The following is a 17,596-nucleotide window of genomic DNA, read 5'->3' on the forward strand; positions in this document are numbered from 1 at the left end:
TGTTCTATGGTGGGGCCTGAAACCTGACTGAAATTCTTCATACAGATCATTTTTGTGCAGGAAGGAGCTCAATTGAGCAGACACAACTTTTTCTAAAATTTTAGACATAAATGGAAGATTTGAAATAGGCCTATAATTTGCCAGTACACTAGGATCTAGTTTTGGTTTCTTAATAAGAGGCTTAATAACCGCCAGCTTGAATGGTTTTGGGATGTGTCCTAAAGATAACGACGAGTTAATGATATTGAGAAGCGGTTCTTCGGCTACAGGTAACAACTCTTTCAGTAATTTAGTGGGAACAGGATGTAATAAGCATGTTGTTGGTTTAGATACAGTGATAAGTTTATTTAGCTCTTCCTGTCCTATATTTGTAAAGGACTGCAGTTTATCTTTGGGTGTGATGGATGAAGCTGAAGTATTAGACGCTGTAGAATCTACATTCGCTATTGTATTTCTAATGTTATCTATTTTATCAGTGAAGAAATTCATAAAGTCATTACTATTAAATGATGGTGGAATATTTGAATCAGGTGACATTTAGCCACTGTCCTAAATAAAAACCTTGGATTGTTTTGGTTATTTTCTATGAGTTTGTGTATATGCTCTCCCCTAGCAGTTTTTAGAGCCTGTCTATAGCTGGACATACTGTTTTTCCATGCAATTCTAAAAACTTCCAAGTTAGTTTTTCTCCATTTGCGTTCAAGACTATGAGTTACTTTCTTGAGAGAATGAGTATTACGGTTATACCATGGCACAGTACATTTTTCTCTAACCTTCTAACCTATCAATTTGATGGGTTCAACAGCTTCTAATGTATTAGAGAAAATAGTGCCCATGTTGTCAGTCATTTCGTCTAGTTCATGTGTATTTTTGGCTACAAATAGCAGTTGAGATAGATCAGGCAGGTTATTTGCGAATCTGTCTTTGGTCGCTGGAACAATAGTTCTGCCCAGACGGTAACACTGAGACATATAGTTAATATCAGTAATACACAGCATGCACGATCACTTTGATGTATGATATCAATAGCAGTAAGATTGATTCCATGCGATATAATTAAATCTAGTGTATGATTTAAAACGATGAGTGGGCCCGGTGACATTTTGCTTGACTCCAAAAGAGTTTATTAGGTCAGTAAACGCAAGTCCTAATGCATCATTTGTATTATCAACATGAATATTAAAATCTCCCATGATTAGTGCCTTATCAACTGTAACCAGAAGGTCTGAGAGGAAATCTGCAAATTCTTTTAGGAATTCTGTATACGGCCCTGGTGGTCTATACAGAGTAGCCAGAGCAAGAGATACATTTCTTTTGCATGTCTGACAGTGTAACATTAAGCAGAAGTTTATCAAATGAGTTAAACCTGTATCCTGTTTTCTGGGTAACATTGAGAATATCACTATATATTGTTGCAACACCTCCGCCACGATCAGTCTGACGGGCTCAAGCTTATAGCAGTATTTTTGTGGAGTAGACTCATTCAGACCAAAATAATCATTTGGTTTTAGTCAGGTTTCAGTCAAGCTATTACATCAAAACTATTATCTGTGATCATTTAATTTACAATAACTGCTTTGTGTGTGAGTGATCTAATATTTCTGAGCCCAAACTTTAAAAATGTTTTTTCGTTCATTTACATTACATGTTTCTGGTTTAATCACAATAAGATTTTTTCTAGATCCTGCATTAAATTTATATTTTGACCTCACTATTCGGGGAACAGACACGGTCTTAATAGATTGTACAGCACAAGTACTTTTATCATTTAAGCAGTGGAACAAAATTCATAATAGTTATTTGAGAATTGGCTTACTAGTCACATGGAGCGAAGTGTCCTGGGGATTTTGTTTGAGAGCAGCTCCGCTCCGACTCTGCTGGGGCGCAGGCCATCAGAGCGAAACAGTCTAGGACGCTCCCAGAAAAGATTCCAGTTGTTAACAAATAGCAGTTTCTGTTCTTTACACCATGACAACAACAATTCCTTTAAAGCAAAAAGTCTACTGAACCTTCCGTGTCCTCGCTGATACGTGGGCAGTGGTCCTGACATGATGATCGTCCCCGCGGGCGTCGTGCTGTGAACCGTCTCTATCAGGCTCCTGAAGTCCCTCTTTAGCGTGTCCGTCTGCTGCAGTGTGGTGTCGTTAACCCCGGCGTGAAGCACGACCGCTCTGGGGCTTTTGTCGGCCAGGATAGCGGGTGTCTGCACAGAAACATCGAGAACACGAGCACCAGGGAAACAATGAGTGTGCACTTTACCTTCGGCTAAAGTAGCACGGACGTGTCGGATGATGGAGTCTCTGATGATCACAGCGTCACATCCCGCCTCACGGAGGGGAGCGAAGCTCTTGAATATGTTTTGGTCAGCAGCTAAAAAAAATAAAAATTGTGCCTGTGTCCAAATATATGTAGACCCAACTACATACTTTATGTTGACAGGCAGACAGGAGCTTATCATAGCCATCAAAACAAGGGATATGATTGGACGAACATGTCCTATGGCTTTTACAGATGGTATAAATGCATATAGATGCATTTATGCCATTTAAATTGCTTTTGGGATGTGAAGAGACTTTCAACTTTGAACCAAATCACCTACCCTGCCTTTAATGAAAATACAGTATATACCAATTTTTCCACACTTTTGGTTCTTAATCTTCAACTTTAGATAAACTGAAGCATGGAGGCACAAAGCAGAGTTATATGGGATGTAGAAATCAATTACGTTTTCATCCAAACAGGTGAGATCACCCTTTTACTCCACACATCTGTTAACATGTGAGGCTGTAAAACAATGGCGATGGAAAGAGAAACTCTTAAACCTGAAATCCAGCCATACACCATTTTACTTCTGATGTGATATCAAATTACCACCTGTCTGAAAGTGCACTACTGACAGCTGCTGTATATCTTTGCAAACCAAAGGGATATCAGCCTGAGGACTGTGGCCTATATCATCAACCACTATGCAAAAGGAAAGGCACACTGTTAGCTGACTGCAGCACCGGCGGCGCCCGGGGGGGTCTTTTTTGACCCTGCCAAAAAATGCCTTGAATTGCTAGAGGATATTTTCAACATCGTGGCAGCTGGCAGGGGCGTAGCAACCGGGGGGGACGGGGGGGACACGTCCCCCGCACTTTTAGAAACAGCTGGTGATTCTGACCCCTGCTAATTTTTTTTTTTTTTTTTTAGGATCCAGCGTGAATATTTCCTGTAGTGTTCTCTGATTTGTTACTTAGATTTGAGTGAAGTAACATTCAGCCAATCACAGAGCGAATCATCTCCTGGGCGCGTCTGCTATGAGCTTCAAATCTCTTGTTGCTCTTCTGAATTTTCGTTCGTTCGTTTGTTCACTTTGCTATTAGGCCGTCTGGGATAAAATGCACCCCAGAAAAAAGTAAAGGACGATTACATCCTTTTTTCAAACACACACTGTAAGTATGTTACAGTATGTCGCGATGACACGAATCGCGCGATAAAGTTTTCATGTTATGATTTAACCTATTGAACCCGTATGGACCTCGTCACGTCGCGAACACAAACACAAACAAAGTTACGGACCGCAGCTCTGATTAGTTGTTTTGGTTTTTTACCGGGAGTGATGTATTTCTGCAAATGGCAATAGGACCACTGGGAGGAGCCAGAGGAGCTTGATTTTTTCACAAATTATCTGTCTCATATTTTTCATAAAATGTATGTTGTATAAAATTACTGTAGATGTAATCTGTATACTCATTTAACACCTGTTTTTGTCCAACTGTTAAAAAAAAAAGTTATTGTTCAAATGTAGTGCAACTGAAATATTGTAAATATCATAAAATATCTTTATTTCATAAAAAAATAAAATAAAAAAAAATTATAGATGGCATCCCATTGGTCTCAAAGTCCTGCAGTATTTTTACATTTCGAGTATGATTTAACAAAAATAGGTTCCTGTAAGCTATCATGTCATGTTCCCAAATTTGAAAAAGTAAAATGCCAATTGGTATTCTATTTAGAATTTATTATGAACATCAGCTTTGGGTCAAATCACCATACAGCTGCCCCCCCCACTTTTAAAATGGCTGCTACGCCCCTGGCAGCTGGTAAGTGCACTCTTAAAAATTGTCCCGTTAAAAAACAGTAAGTAACTGGCAGCACAGTTGCCAGCAAGTTACTGTTAAATTAACAGTGTCTTGCTGTTGTTGAAATTTACAGTTTTTTACTGTTTTTGGAAATACAGCATAAAGCTGTTATTTTATAAATTAACAATAAATTACTGTCAAAAGCATTAACAGTTAGTTGATGTTTTTTTTTCTTCTTTTAACTGTAAACTACAAACTACACACTGCTAAGAAAAAAAGGTGGAATTATTTTTCTAGATATTTCTTTAATTTTATGAATTAACCCTTTGAAGTCTTGCTATAAAACCATGTTTTAATACAACATACAGATATAGCCTTTGAAACATTAAAAATTCAACACAAAGTGTAACTTCAAATTTGTTTTATTAAAACTTGAAAAAAAAAAGCCACTTTAAATCACAAAATATTCTCAAAATTAGTGGCTGATGCAAGTGGAATGACTAAAACTTAAGCCTCAGAGTAAAATTTCGTTCAACAGAATAAAAAAATAATTTACATAACATTAGAAAAAACTAAATGAGTGACTTTAGCGAACTGCTGAGAGAATAAGAATTACTAAATTATTAGTGAATAAGAGTTACTGAATGAAGAAATAATTCAATGATGAATGAAGTCAAAATGTAGGTATTCAAGAATGAACACCTGAAAAAATTGTGCGACTAAACACACTAAAAACATGTTTTTATCATGTGTGAAGAGTATGTGTACGGTGTGTGTGTGGTATGTCAGTGGATGAGTGAGTTCACTTATATGAAGTCCCACTCAAAGTCCATTAGCTTCTTAAGTAGACTGGCAACCCGAGTGTTGACTGATTTCTTTTTGTGGCCGACCTTCCCTGTCCGCTTTGATAGGACTTGTCCACCCTTGGTGCCTTTTTCAGGATTTATTCCAATGAAGCACCTGAAAAACAAATGCATAAATTCAGAATTAGTGTGGGTAAAATTTTACATAACGAGAATGTGAATAGAAATTATCATATGATTCTAAGCATCTAACCTCTGAATGAATTCCAACGTGGATGCAGCCTCAGCTTGGTACTCCACATTGAAATTGTAGAAAGTTGAAAACACAGCAGCAAGTCCAGACAGAAAACTTGGCTGGATGCCCTCACAGATTATTTGCCCCTCAAAACTAATCATCCATTTATGAATGCAGCTTCCTGGTTTTTCACCTAAAACATTTAAAAGAAAAAACAATGTCAGACAGTCATATAACACTAATTTTCTACTGCCAGATTGCAAACAAATGCAAGGGAAACTGAAATGATTTTACCTAGTCACAAAGCCCTGTTCTTTTAACATAACATATGCATTTCAAAATGCTGATTGTGGACTGGTCTGGACAGACACTGAAGTCAACATGTGCATTATACTGTGTATTGTGAAATAGCTGCAATTTTTATGATTTATTTAACTCAATATTTTTGCTCAGTACAGTTGAAGGGTTAAAAAAAAGTAATTAATTAGTCCCCCTCACTTTCAAAGAGTTTTCATTTTCAAAACAAAAATGAAACTATTTTTAATATTCTTTCATCATTTCTGTTCATTAAAAGTCCAGTCAAATCCAGGTTAAATGGAAACTCAAACGCGCTAGCCTGACAGACCAGAACAAACCTCACGTCAAGCAAGCATGTTTGAGCTTATTTGCTGTATGCTCAGTGATGAATGTTTATACACGAATAAACAAATAAAATTCATACATTTACAAAAATTTATGAAACATTTTGAAGCATCAAAGTTTTTTTTTTTTTTTTTCAATTGATTAACAAAAATGCTGAAAGAATTGTATTAATATATTAATTTGTTTTCCAAAGATGAATAAAAGTCTTAAGGGCTTGGAATGACATGAGTGTGGGTAAAAGATAGCAGAATATTTATTTTGTGTGACCTGTCCCTTTCAGTGTTGTACAGAAGCATTTACCAATTTTTTTTGAAATACAGAAAAAACATTCTTAATGGCTTATGTAATAAAATAGACTATACATTCATATAGTTCTATACATACCAAAGAGTATCAGTCGAGGAGTTGAAGGTAGTTCAAGTGTCCTTTCTACATCAGCTGCAGTGGAAGATGCCTAAGAAACAGTAACAATGATGAGGACACAGAGACAAAATACACTAACAATATTTTTGATGAAAAATATTTAAGGAATTATCTGCATATAGTGGACTTCAATGGTGCAATGATGTGGACTTTAAGATGGGAATAAAACTGAGTTAGTGTATCACATTTGTCATTGTATTGTCTGTAAAGATGTGATTTTAAAGCTGCTAATTTAGCAAATTTCCTGTTAAAGTCCTGGATGCAACAATGAAGAAACAAGTTAGGGGTATTGCTGTGAATCCTCATGTGCTTCACATAGACCACTGGAGTACTGCATTGCTGCCCGCATAACTGACACCCAAACATGCTGACAAGTCAAAATGGACAGTCTTTGGGAACGAAAAAACGTAACTCAAACAATCTCAACAATAACAAAAGAAAATCTCCACAAAAATAAAACTGCCATTGGCCTACTGTACTGGGCAAAGTAACATTGCAATACAAACCAACAATGCAAAATAAATCAACATGAATTATTCTTACTGATTATTATATCGCGTAACTTATTCTATCAAGCCAACTTGGATCGAAGCAATCCAAAATAACAACAATAGCCAACAATAAAGTAACAAAACGACAACACTATTAAGAAAAACTTCCCTCGGAATACAGTTATGTACAAATTAGAAGAACAAGCTTACCCAAATTCGCAAGCACAACGTTATTGAAATCAACGTTTTGTCTAATATACACTATTAGGCATTAAATGAAAAGATAGCAAGCTAAAATTAGCAAACGAGAAGACGATAATTTCAGCGTGTTACAGATACATCAATATTACTTCGTTGCTATTGTGTTAAAGGCTTACTTTGCAGAATTTATATCATGTTTGATTAAACTCACCTTGTAATCGGGGGATATCTGAATCTATCCATCTCCAATCTATGATGCCGTTGGAACGTTGACGATTTTAGCACTGAAATGGACATATTAAACAGTTACAGCCTCAGCATCCACTTATCAAAGTTATTTGCACAGTTATTTGCAATTGCAAACGTGTATTTTGTGTGAAAGGAGCAAGGCAAAGGTGCACTCACCGGTTAAATCACAATATAAAGACGGATGAAAATCCACATGTGCTCGCTGCAGCTTTCTGTTCCCAAAATACTGTTAAGTACTGTTTTCTTTCCTTCGAGCAATAAATACGGTAAAATAACGTTAAATTTTATCTAGGTCATTTCACCGAACGTAAATAAACAGGTAAGCACTGCTTTTTAAAATAACGGGTTTATACTGTTAAAATTTTGACGTAAATTAACAGCAATTTTTAACAGTGTGGTGTTTTAATCTCATCGAAGTGATTTTGATGTTTATTTACTTATTATTATTTTACAAGAACGATGTGATGTGAGAACATGCAGATATGTTGTTTATATTGCTGTGTGTAGCCTGTAGTGTAGAAGTAACACTAGTGTAGAGCTGTAATCGGCCCTTATAAATTAGGCCCGACAGGACCCGAGCCCGACAAGTACATTTTGATTGACAGCTTTTTTAAAGCCCGAACCCGTTTACAGCCCGAAATTATTCAAATGTGCGCAGGCACACAGCTCTTTTGCCTTTTGTCAACAATGAGTAATGTATTCATGTTTTAACATAATTTACTCATAACTAACGTAGACTAGACCACTTGGAAGTTGGAATAAAGAAATAAAATAAGTTTAACCTATAAATTGACCAACGCACCAATAAAAACGAGTCATTTAAAAAAAAAAAAAAAAAAGATTTTTTTTATTAAGATGGGTATTTGGCAATAACGAAATTAAGATTAAGGCTCCGCCGGATTTGCTTTATTTAATAAAAGAATAATGCCAACATTAGCGTAAATACTCTTTCAACATTATGCATTTAAGACTCAATGAATATTTAGTTATCATTTGAAAAACCTTTACTCACAGAGATTAGGCTAGGTCTACATGTTTTTGTGGAGGAAAATGATTTAATCCACTGTAGATGTCTTCAGCGCGTTCCTGCGCTCACTGATGGTGCGTCATTATTCACTCATTATTCTCATTATAAACATGGTCAAAACCTTTCACACCTCAGAGTTTGCTTTAGTTGCTGGTGCAACCAAAACGTAATCACCAGAGGCAAGCCTCCGTTACACCTGCTCAGCATTCATTTTCGCATCTTTCTTGCGCTAATCGAAACACATCACATGACCGCTTGTTTACCTCGCAAACCGGAGCGCAAGCCCGAGCCCGCGTAAGATGATAGAAATTAAGCCCGAACCCGACCGAACACGTCGGGTCCCGACGGGTCCCATCGGGTTCGGGCAAAGATCTTCAGCTCTACTAGCGTGCTGTTTGAGGGTGAAACGTTTCACAGGCATCGAGGGGTCTGGTCTTTTTTATGTTATTTGACTAAACTTTTATTATATTACAGTACTTATTTATTTTTAACACGTAAAAATAATTATCACAACACTGGTAAGGCTTATTCAGATTTTCTCATTCTCTGAATGATCATTATAAAAAATAAAAACAATTCATAAATGAATTAAAATATAATTATATTTTAAATGTGATGCAAATATTTTTTCTACAATAGCAACAGTGTTTACAACAGCAAGACCACTTTAGCCTGTAAACTCAATAATATCTATCTGGAAATAAATGTAAAAATATCAATGTCAATAAAAATGCATAATATACCTGGCATGAAAGTGCAGTGTGAAGGATATGATTAACAAATGTAGCCTGTCATTTGTTTACATTGCAAAGGTGTTTTTGTTGTTTAGTTGCAGTAATATGCAGTTATTAGCCATGTCCACTGTATTTTTTTGATGGTTTTCATGAGACCCCCCTTGAAAAGACCAGGACCCCCCATTGCCCCCCCAATCAAAATTGTCTGGAGCTGCCACTGGCCTGACTGGGGAATAGTCATGCGGCCAAACAAGGTTGTTTCTGCCAGGCACAACCAAAATTTCCCCCCAAAATAATTTCCAAACATTGATTAATGGGATGGCGGGTGTGTAAATGCTTTCTCACATCCCAGATGGGGATAAAGCTCCAAGGTTGTTTTCCTCTCAAAGGAGGCAGTCTGTTCTAAAGCAGAGCATTCAGTCTAAAGTAAATGGGATGTTGAGAAGGGTACTCCGGGCAGCAGAAGCATAGAACATGATCAGCTTTTCCAGAACGGGGTACATCTGAGCCATCCCCAGCACCGTCAGAGAGATCAGTGAAGTCAGGGTGACATTTGCTGGAAATAACATTTTCTGGAGTGTCATCCAAAAGACCATATTATTGAGAGTCATCCAAGGAGTCGTACCAGAATAGAGCCGTGAGAACACTCCTGTTCTGCTGGAATATTGTTGAGGGACATTAACTGGAAAATCAGTTCTTTTCTGGCCTTTGTGAACAATCTTATCAAGTGCATACAGTAAGAAAACTAGAGAAAAACACAACATGGTAGTGCTTCTATGTGCAAACTTCATCCAGATCATATTTTGTTTCAGCAGAATTAAAACTCTTAGCATCTGTTCACACAGAATACATTTTTGCATTCAACTGTTCTACTTTTTCATTGTTGTTCTAGGTAAACCTGCACTAGACAAACCCTTTAATTTTCAAGTCAAACAGTCAAAACAACCCTGCTCAAAAAAAAAAAAAAACAGAAACTATCACAGATGTTCTAATGGTTTCCACTACAAGTGCCACTAAAATATTACAAAACATCAGCTGTAAATTCATTAAAATTCATTATGCATATTTTCTAAATAAACCATTGGTTTCCAGTAGAAATGTTGTCAAGTTTGCAGTTTCGGTTGGAACTGGGCTGCTTGTACACTTTAGCTGTGAGTTGATTTTGTCCCCATTTTTGAATGAAATGGATATATGGAAATATTTTTACCATCTGCCAATGATACAACTGTGCTAGATGAGCTTTGTGAGGAAGGGGCCATAAACATAATGTTTATGATTATGACTAGTGATTTTCAAGTTAAAATTGTGTATAACAGTGGCTGTAAAATATGTATTTTAGGTATGGGGCGGGCAAACATTGAATTTTGATATTTTGATATGATCAATGTGCTTGTTATGGGTTATTTTTTAATTTGGCCTTTGACCTAGTTTTGTTGCAAAAACATGGCAACCCTTTCCAGTAGTGTGATTTGTGTGAACTACCCCTAAAGGACACGTTTATTGCATTCCACTTCTGAACTGCTATTCCTTTTCTGGTTACTTTTTTTTAGCCTTATGGTTCCAATTCTTTTTATTGGAAGCATGAAGTCAATTGCTCTTTAGTTTGCACTTAGTCATTAGCCTTTACAAGATATTAGACAACATTTTATTAACAATAAAGCAGCTAGCAGTTGGTCACTGGAAGTGTTCAACTTGTTTCTTTTTTCAGTGCATATGAAAATATTTCAAATGAAATACTATGTGAATGCAGTTATGTATGTAATTTAGGAAACGGTTGAGCTGCCAAGCTTCCATCTTAATTTTCCAACAAGCAGGTTTCCAAGATCTTTGGACTGTCAGACAGATTTTTAAACATGTTACACGCAGGCTCCATTCGAGAATTTCATAGACTAGAATACAGAATGGCAGGAAAATGAGGAAAAAGCCAATAGGCTATGTGCTGCCAGTTCACCTTCAAGACAACAGGTGAATGTTGTCAGATTCCTCTCCAGCTCTCAGATTTTCTGATTGATGGTCTCGTCTCTTGCAAACAGACATGAAGGAGAAGGAGAGGGTCTTGAGCAACTGCCATCAGACTTAAGGAGGAAAAACAGGCATGTGCTTTTGCTGTACAAACGTCTTCAAAGGAGAAATTCGTAAATAATAAAGAAGCAAATCCAGCAGCTAATCTGAATTTGAGTGAAGTGTGCATATTCAGCAGTGCACAGTGATTGTCATGTTTCTCGCGTATGCAGGCATTGAATACCAACGGGTGTTTTGAGCAGCTGTGTTGATACTCACACCCTTACTCTGACTGTGCAATGGGTGCAATTATAGCCTCCTCTGTTAATTAGACGAAGCTATATGAAACAGATTCTTGCCGCACGTCCATGTCTAAATTAGTTTGAAAGATCTGCATGTAACTGTCACGCATAATGTCATGGTTACAAATGGGCTTACAAAGTTACTATATAAAGAAACACACTCTCGGGGCAGTTGTCTTGCAATTAAACCACAATTATCATATGGTGATTTATTGGTTGACCACACAGTACAACAGTCAGCAAGCTAGTTTAATGGCCTGATAGATATTAGTCCTATTTCAGGAATCACTGTAGTGTAATGCCATATATATATATATATATATATATATATATATAGAGAGAGAGAGAGAGAGAGAGAGAGAGAGAGAGAGAGAGAGAGAGAGAGAGAGAGAGAGAGAGAGAGAGAGAGAGAGATTTAATTAAATGGCTACCCACCAAGAGTCATAGCAAATGCATCTATCCAGAACTTATTTACCACATTTATAAACATTTCACTCAGTGTATGCACTAAATTAACTGCTTATATCAAAATGATGTGACTATATGATAATTAAGTCAACATGTTTTCCGTTGCTTTAACTCAAATTAATTAAACCTATTATTTGACTAGTACATACTTTGGTTATACTTAAAGGAACACTCCGCTATTTTTATTTTTTTTATTTAAATAGGCTCATTTTCCAACTCCTCTAGAGTTAAACAGTTGAGTTTAATCGTTTTCGAATACATTCAGCTAATCTCCGGATCTGGCAGCACTTTAGCTGTAGATTAGCATAGATCATTGAATCTGATTAGACCGTAAGCATCTCGCTCAAAAAATACCAAAGAGTTTAGATATTTTTCCTATTTCAAACTTGACTCTTCTTTAGTTACATTGTGTACTAAGACTGTCGGAAAATGAAAAGTTGTGATTTGTTAGGCTTGACTTTCTGAGTAGGAGGAAAAATGGTCAGTACAGTACGGAACAAATACAATGTGATTTTTTTTTTTTTTTATATGTAGCTGATGATTATCTGAAGTTAATTCACAAATAAATCATTTTGTTTTAGAGGATAGAGTTGTGACGATCGTGTACCCAGAGAGACACAGGGAGAGCGAGAGATCCAATTGCAGGTATTTTTTCGAACAAGGGTAATCCAAAATCGTTGTCAAAACAAGCCAGGGTCAAAACCAAACAATCAGTTCAAAACAAAACAAACAAAGGAAACAAAGGAGGGAACTGAAAAAGAAAGGAACAGGAACTCGGAGGACGAGAAGATTAAGGAGAAACTCGGAATACGAGAAGATGAAGGGGAATCTCGGATGACGAGAATGCTGAATACACAAAGGGTAAGGACTCCATCCAAACAACAGGAAAAGACTGGAATATATAGGGAGGCTAATGACAATAGAGTGCTTGCACCTGGTGCAATTAACAGAAGTGCGATTGCTGTGAAGACAAGACCAGACTAGAGGAATTCTAGTGCCTACGGTGAAGTGCCTAAGGGGAAGTGAGCCCACTAGTGGACACCCAGGGAAACAGGGCGGAGCAGAAGACCACCACATCCGTGTGGTCGAGATCGGAGTCCCCCAGGGCGGAGCAGAAGACCACCACATCCTTGTGGCCGAACCAGACGCCCCCCAGGGCAGAGCAGAAGACAACCACAACAGTGTGGTCAGGGTGAAACAGAAAACCACCACATCCTTGTGGTTGAGGCAGAAAGCCCCCAGGGTGGAGCAGAAGACCACCACATCCGTGCGGCCGGACCAACGGGAGGACAAGTCTGGTTGGGCAAGTCTGAAACATAGAACATGAGCATGTTAAGGTTAGCCTCCCTGGCCACAACAGGAACAGTCGGGTGCTCCGAGAGTTCGACTGAGACATGACGAGTCTCTGTAAGTTCCACAGAGGCGAGGAAAGACTCTGGTAGTTCAGCAGAGACGTGGAACGGTTCTGGTAGTTCATCAGAGACGTGAAGAGGCTCTGGTAGTTCCCTAGAGAAGTGATGAGACTCTGGTAATCCCATGGTGTTTCTACTGCATTTCAGAAGATCGGTGCTGACTTGACTCTGCTCATGAAGATCAATGGTGACTTGTATTTGTTCATGAAGATCAATGGTGACTTGCCTTTGTTCATGAAGATCACTGGTGACTTGAATTCTCCCATGAAGAACCCAGGTGACTTGACTCTGTCCTTGAAGATCACCAGTGACTTGACTCGGTCCTTGAAGATCACCAGTGACTTGAGTCGGTCCTTGAAGATCACCAGTGACTTGACTCTGTCCTTAAAGATCACAGGTGACTTGACTCGGTCCTTAAAGATCACAGGTGACTTGACTCGGTCCTTGAAGATCAACGGTGACTAGCCTTGCCTCTGGAAGGTCCACGGTAGGGGAGAACCGGGGCGAAAGTAACACGGGACGAAAGTAACAAAGCGATTTTCTCCGAGCCTCTTTCTGCATTTGCATTCCCAGCTATGACAGCATGTTCAGCATGCATTCCTTGACGGAGCTGAGAAATATCATGTGATTTCCTCATCGTTTCTGGAAGTTAGGTCCGTAAAACTGTTTTCGAGTACAAAAAGTAAATTGTTAAAGCAGTATTTTTTATTTTTATTAGTCTTGTTGTTTTTCTTGTTTCATGTGTCAAAGTAATGATCAATCTACAGGTTATTTAGTGTTTTAACACATCCTAAAGTTTGCATTTTAAATTTTTTTTAAATATACAATTAAATCGAGTTTAAATGTCAGGAGTTCCTAGCGGGACGAAAGTAACAGTTGTTACTTTTGTCCCGCTACAGTCACAAAAAGTATTTATTTTGTTCCAGTGCAAGCTATATTGTGAATTTCTGTGTCTTGCATCATTTATTACAAATGTTAATGTCATATTATACCAAAAGAATATGTCTGAGTGAGGGTCAGAAAGACAGACAGAGGTCTGGTTTTATCCAGATGTTTTTGAGAGGGTGTTTCTGGACATAGAGGAACATCTCTCTCTGGGCAGCTGCTACGTCACATTTATATTTAGGTTTTAGCCATATCTTAGCCTTTACACCTCCACCTATGAATTTGCAGTGTTTTCAGATGTTTTAATGCACATTTTCAATTCATGCATAAAAACAACTGGATGGAAACATAAGTAGGCCTACTGTTACATTATGTTTAGAGTTTTTTTTTTATTATGCTAATGTGATTACATTTTTATATTGTGCATTCTGTAGAACTTTTTTATTATTATATAAAAATAAATTGAAATTTACAATAAAAATACAGTCAGGTTTTAAGACATCGGATGAAACTTAAACTTAAATTTAAAATGAAAATATGAAAATGTAATTTAATATTTTTTTGCAAGATAAAGGACAAAATATGTTTGCAGTTACTTATTAACAAGGTCACAATCAGGTATACTTGAGAAAAATAAGACTAACAGAAAACAATCTAGCTTATATTGTTGTGTTACTTTTGACCCACCTGTGTGTTACTTTCATCCCAACCGATGGGGTCGAAAGTAACAATGTTCAAAGTGCAATTATACTGAAGTCTTTCTACATTTCTACAAAATATCACCTGGTATTGTTAGACCACACTTATGAGTTACTGGCCACAGTGGAAATATATCTATGTATACAACATTATCTTTTAAAATGAAGTTTTTATGAAAAATGGTACTTTCGCCCCTGCTCTCCCCTAACTAGCCCTGACTCTGGAAGGTCAATGGTGACTAGTCCTGATTCTGGAAGGTCAAAGGGGACTAACCCTGACTCTGGAGGGTCCACGAGCACCTGACTCGACTCCGGAAGGTCAACAGGAACTAACCCTGACTCTGAAAGGTCAACAGTGACTGACCCTGACTCTGGAAAGTCGATGGTAGGGCTGGGTACCGAACTTCGATACCTTTATGGTATCAAACGAAAAACTTCGAAACTATGAGTTTCGAAAAATAATTTATCTTTCGGTGCCAAATTTCGGTTCCAAAAGCCAAGCGGCCATTTTTTTTTTTTTTTGCTAAGCGGCTGTGTCTGTGTGAGCTTGTAGCGTACATGCATGTAAGGACCCAAATTCACCGTGATTGGCTGTCCACCACCACGTGACGTGACGGGGAGGATTTCTGAAGATACTCAGTCACACAACACAACTGTAGTTGTTTTTTCTCAAAACGTTTCTGGCTACACTTTATAAAAGTGGATGCCGAGTCAGCAAAGTGCAACATATGCGATAAGAGTATTGCAACCAAAGCCGATGTTAATGAAGCATTTGTTTGGATGAGTGTTTTGCCCTCCATCCCTGTTTAGTTTGGTCTACTCCATGCATATCTTGAAACACGCCCCCTTTCACGTCGTCTAAAAAACAGAGAGAGACAGATTTATCCCGTACAGCGAATTTCTCTAAGCAGCAGGCCACTGTATACGTTCACTTAAAACATAACCGACTGTGTTTACGAGAATACTTGCAGAGACAATTATTTTGATATAATTATGTGTGTATGTGTTAATTCAGAAGTTACGATACGCGAAAGATGAATTCATTTTCTGTACGCGCATTGTCTGAAATGCTGCTCACAGCGCGTGCTTTGAATGAGTGAGCACAAGCTCTGACCGCGCATGAATTGTTTAAAACGCTTGAATCAGCATTATTTAGAAACAAATGCAAACGATCGGCCACGATCTGTTTCACTCCTGCAGAGAGTGAACAACACAAATCAATTTAGGAATTTTACATCACTATTCACAATAGCACATCGGACTGGAAAACACAATAGCCCCGGGACGTCAGGATAGCGATTTTACGAGCCCTGCACCTCAGATCTATCAAGTTTGTGAAACACTGGTTTCGTTAAACAAAATAAATGATTATTTTAAAAGATTGACTCAAAAGAATCATCGGTTCACTAATCGGATCATGAACTTGTATTACCGAGCCAAAGATGATCTATTATTAAACATCTTGAATGTATAAAGACGTCAAGTTCATCTGTAAAGCACATAAAGCTATCGTTTGAGTTTATAAACTTCTATTTCATGCATGATTCATATGGATCTGATATCTGAATACAAAGTGTGAGTTCTAGAATAATGTCTTGATGAGCATGTATCCCTCACTAGGAGTCGCTAAATGAACAGCTGCTGTTCTTTTTTTTCTTCTTTTTTAGGATCAGTTGCCCTATTGGTTAAAATCCCCAAACTGTATACTTAAATATTAAATTATTGACATCAAAACAGGGGTGTTTGTGTTATGATGTGGTGGGCTGCTGTGGGCCAGAAAGTCCAGGGCCACTTTTTGGTCCCAGTCCGCCCCTGAATGGCACACCCCTAACCAAAAAGCAGTGGTGGACAGTAACAGAGTAGCTTTACTTCGTTACTGTACTTAAGTACATTTTTCAAGTATCTGTACTTTACTGGAGTAGTTTTATTTTGAGTGACTTTTACTTTTACTTCACTACATTCCAAAGCATAAAATCGTACTTTTTACTTCACTACATTTCATAAAACATATCGTTACTCCCTATAATATATCACGTGCTCCGACACGCAGAGTCTGATTCATCATGAACGAACTGAGTCTTTTCAAAATAAACTTTTAAATCGAATTGCGAATCGCACCAAATGATTCGTTTAGGAATTAGAATGATCCGATTGCAGCAGCTGTTCTGGAGTCGACCACTCACTGATTCAAATGAACCGTTTAGTGCGAGTCTCCAGAAGTAAGAACCGGGAGATCTTGTGAGCGCGCGTGCGTCTGATGTTGCTAAAAGTAAGTTATTAATGTCGAAATTTAGGATTAATAATTGTAACTGAAAATCATATTTAGGTCAAAATTGTCAGTTGTTTGGGAACTAAATCCGTTGTAAAGAGTGATCTGTTTAAGCCCACTGAAATGCTCGAGTGCAGACGCATCAATTTTAGGTAAAAAAAAAAAAAAAAACTTTAAATAACACAATTAAATACAATAACTCATGGACGTTCAAATTCCCCGCTGCCCTGATGTTAAACAGTTTTATTAAAATGTCCTATGTGACGTCTGTTTTTATATTATCAACAGTAACGTTATACATATGTATATTGTTTGGATTAACTAGAAGAGTAGACAGACATAAATGTTTATTCATAACCGTACTGAAAATAAGTAAATATTGTTAGCTGATGCTAACTGTCTAGCTAAGATTTTAAATGTTTATAAATAATGTCCAAATATTTTTATTCAACCACCTATATATATATATATATATATATATATATATATATGTGTGTGTGTGTGTGTGTGTGTGTGTGTGTGTGTGTGTGTGTGTGTGTGTGTGTGTCTGTGTGTGTGTGTGTAGATTACACCTGGGTAGAAAAGAAAGGATGTGATGTTAAGAACATGGTAACTACAGTAATTATCAAAGTGGGAAGAGATGCACCCCGTTTGGCGAGGGGTGTTTTTAAACCACAGACAAGGTTTGAGAA

The 17,596-nt window shown here is 37.5% G+C and overlaps 1 long non-coding RNA gene across 1 annotated transcript; it reads right to left on the reverse strand.

The window, feature by feature from the left end:
- Positions 1-4,312: 4,312 nt before the first annotated feature.
- On the reverse strand, positions 4,313-7,500 carry LOC127966352 (uncharacterized). The gene is made up of 5 exons (XR_008155594.1): positions 7,265-7,500; positions 7,071-7,143; positions 6,129-6,198; positions 5,121-5,295; positions 4,313-5,024 (listed from the first exon to the last, which is right to left on the reverse strand). It is a non-coding gene; the product is annotated as an uncharacterized LOC127966352 (long non-coding RNA).
- Between the last annotated feature and the right edge of the window lie 10,096 nt (positions 7,501-17,596).

Source organism: Carassius gibelio, chromosome B10 (genome assembly GCF_023724105.1).
Source record: "Carassius gibelio isolate Cgi1373 ecotype wild population from Czech Republic chromosome B10, carGib1.2-hapl.c, whole genome shotgun sequence".
Classification (NCBI taxonomy): Eukaryota; Metazoa; Chordata; class Actinopteri; order Cypriniformes; family Cyprinidae; genus Carassius; species Carassius gibelio.